At 44.6% G+C, this 3652-nt stretch overlaps 1 pseudogene; it reads right to left on the bottom strand.

The window, feature by feature from the left end:
- Window positions 1-2774: 2774 nt before the first annotated feature.
- LOC138849104 (small nuclear ribonucleoprotein G pseudogene) lies at window positions 2775-3159 on the bottom strand (annotated as a pseudogene).
- Between the last annotated feature and the right edge of the window lie 493 nt (window positions 3160-3652).

The raw sequence follows: 3652 nt of genomic DNA on the forward strand, positions 1-3652 counted from the left end.
GATTTTTAAAAATTTATTTATTTATTTGAAAGTCAGAGTTACACAGAGAGAGAAGGAGAGGCAGAGAGAGAGAGGTCTTCCATCTGCTGATTCACTCCCCAAATGGCCACAACGGCTGGAGCTGTGCCGATCTGAAGCCAGGGGCCAGGTCTCCCAGGTCCTGGGCCATCTTGTACCACTTTCCCAGGCCATAGCAGGGAGCTGGATGTCAGAAGTGGAGCAGCCAGGACTCAAACTGGCACCCATAGGGGACCGGCACTGCAGGCGGCCCCTTAACCTGCTGCGCTACAGCACCTGCTCCTCCTGGCTTATTTTGGAAAGATACGGTGGCACAACAAAAATATTGTAAAGCTAACTAACCTACATTCACATCCCAGCTAATTGTGTAACCTTGGGTAAACTGTTTAATTTTGTGAGCATCAGTTTCTTCTCAGAGTAAGATAATATTCTGAATCTTCGAGGCAGTGGATAAAGTTGTAGAAGGATCCCCACTCTTTAGGATGAAGCCATTTCATAGTCCCTTCATTGAATTTCTTTTGTTTTGATTCCATGTGACCTTCTAATTTTGTAGTTTCCTCGGTAGGTTTCTCTAGAGGGAGATTTTTGTTTTGACCATCTGGGCTTCCTGACCTTAGCAGTCATTTCTCATTCTAAACCAAGGATTCTCATTTAGCTACCCATGTAGCCTAACCAGAGAAACAGAATGCACCATTTATGCAGATCCAGGCGTGCTGTCTAGTGCTGCAGTGAGGTCTCTAAATTAATATACCACATTTCATAAATGCAATTAAAGTGAGTTTCACTCCTTCTCTCAGACAGACATGCTTTTTATGTGCAGATGAAATTAAGTTTTTGAGCCTGCAAGGTAGAGGACTAGCAGCTGAAGGTTATAAATTCAGCAAGGTAAGGAACGCCGACCAGGGCAGAACAAGCAACCCCTTTGCAGACTGCTTTACTTCTGCATACCTGTTAAATTTTAGCTGAGATCATTATTAAAGTAACAACTAGACATAATTTAAAAGTAAAAAGTAGCGTTTGACTTATAATGAAAAACTCTTGATTCCTGCTGCTCAGAAGCAACCATTTCCAACTCTTTAAGCTCTTTCTTGCGGCATTCACCTCCATGTTTCTAAATTGCATGCTCTGGTGTTGGTGTCCTGATTTTTAGTTTCAGACATTTTATGTTTACATTGTATATTGGAAGGGAGGATTTCACTTACTTCCAGACTCCAAGCAATATGTATCCATGCTGCTAACATAATGTTCATACACACACACATCCTCTGTATAGTTGTAACAATTTTTACTTAGAACAATTAAGTCATTATAATGTTTATGTTAGGGGATGGTGCTGTGGCATAGTAGGTTAAGCATCTGCCTGTGCCATCAGCATCCCATATGGGTGCCAGTTTGAGTCCAGCTGCATGGGTGCCAGTTTGAGCCCCTAGCTCCTTGCTGATGGGAAAGCTGAAGATGGGCCAAGTCCTTGGGGCCCTGAAGCCACATGGGAGACCCAGAAGAAGCTCCTGGATCCTGGCTTTGGATCAGCTCAGCTCCAGCCATTGTAGCTATTTATAGCTTTCTCTCCCCCTCTCTCTATGTAACTATGCCTCTCAAGTAAATAAATAAAATCTTTTTTTTAAATTTATTTGACAGGTAGAGTTATAGACAGTGAGAGAGACAGAGAGAAAGGTCTTCCTTCCGTTGGTTCACTCCCCAAATGGCTGCCACAGCTGGCGCAGTGCCGATCCGAAGCCAGGAGCCAGGTGCTTCCTCCTGGTCTCCTATGCAGGTGCAGGGGCCCAAGCATTCAGGCAGTCCTCCACTGCCCTCCCGGGGCCACAGCAGAGAGCTGGGACATTATTAATGAGTATTATAATTGCACACCTTTTTTTAAAAAAAGATTTGTTTATTTATTCAAAATGCAGAGAGGGAGGGAAGATCTAGAGAAAAAGAGAGAAAGAATTGATCTTCTGTATGCTGATTCATTCCCCAAATGCCTGCAACAACCAGGGCCAGACTAAGCCAGGACTCCAGAAATTCATCCAGGTCTCCCAAGTGACCAAGTACTTGGGGTATCTTCTGCTGCCTTCCCAGGCACATTAGCAAGAAATTAAATCTGGACTCCAACCAGCACCCTAATATGGAATGCCCAGTGTGGCAAGTGGTAGCTTAATTTACAGTACTACACTGGCCTGAGAACGCTGAACACTTTGTCCATTTTTTTTTTTGAAAGAGATGGAGGTGGGAGAGGAGGAGAAGGAGAGAGAGAGCAGAAGAGAGAGGGGGGAGGGTAGGGGGAGAACTTATCCCTTGGTTTACTCCCCAAATGACTGTGACAACCAGGGTAAGGGTAAGGCCAAAACCAGGCACCAGGAAATCATTCCAGGTTTTTCACATGGGTAGCCGTGACCCACCTACTTGAGCCATCATAGCTGCATCTAAGGGTCTACATTAACAGGTAGCTGGAATTAGGAGCTGGCATCTAACACAAGTATTTTTTGGGGGGAGGTATCTAACTCAAGTATTCCATCTTAGCTGGTATCTTAACCACTAAGCTAGCTACCTGCCCCTAATTACACACCTTTTGTTGAGCAAACTTTCCTTTTTTCCTAGAAATTATATTGACAAAGGGATTTGTAACCCCTTAAGGCCGCACTATATGGCAAATAGCTAAAGAGTGTTCAACTCTCAGAAAATTATTTGCCCTAAACATTCTTTTTTTTTTGACCCTCGAAAGTTTATTTAACAAAAAATTTAATATGAAATGTACATGACCCAACTATTACATCAGTAAAACAGGTCCTTTGGAGAGGGAACATGGGTTTCTTTGTTGAACAGTCATACTCGTTCCAAGGCTTCTAACATGATGATACTATCTCCTCGTATTACCGCCATTCCAATATCTCCACACATTCACCTATTACAAGGTTCATAAAGGGATTCCCTGGACCTGTCTGCCACCATTTAATTTCATTTTTCAACTCGGGAGGGTGAGCTTTGCTCATGGTGTCTGCTCCAAGCACTGAGAGTTTCCTTGAAAAGGAATTCACAGCCTCCTTCACGCTCCCGCGGTAGTGCCCTAAACATTCTACTGGACAAACTCTGAGATCCTTCTCAAGCATTTGCTATTTGCACTGTTTTCGAATGCCTGTTTTGAAGTTGAGCTCCGCATCTACAAGTGCAAGGTCTGCATGCTGAGATCTCCTCTGTCAATCTAGAGATCCTGCTGCCCACAAGGCAATTTAGGGAAGAGACCTTAGGATGTGCCTAAGTATACAACGGAATCTACCTCTGACATGTGAGGACTTGGAATTCAATTGTCTCCAGCCCTGTGTGTGTGATGGTCACACAGTTCTGAAGTGTGAGGACTTGGCTCTCCTTTCTTTCTGCAGGACTGTGCCTTTTTTTTTTTTTTTTTTTTTTTTTTTAACAGGCAGAGTGGACAGTGAGAGAGAGAGAGAGACAAAGAGAAAGGTCTTCCTTTTGCCCTTTTGCCGTTGGTTTACCCCCCAATGGCCGCCGCGGGTGCAGGGCCCAAGCACTTGGGCCATCCTCCACTGCACTCCCTGGCCACAGCAGAGAGCTGGCCTGGAAGAGGGGCAACTGGGACAGAATCCGGCGCCCCGACCGGGACTAGGGCGGAGGATTA

This window comes from Oryctolagus cuniculus, chromosome 3 (assembly GCF_964237555.1).
Source record: "Oryctolagus cuniculus chromosome 3, mOryCun1.1, whole genome shotgun sequence".
NCBI lineage: Eukaryota > Metazoa > Chordata > Mammalia > Lagomorpha > Leporidae > Oryctolagus > Oryctolagus cuniculus.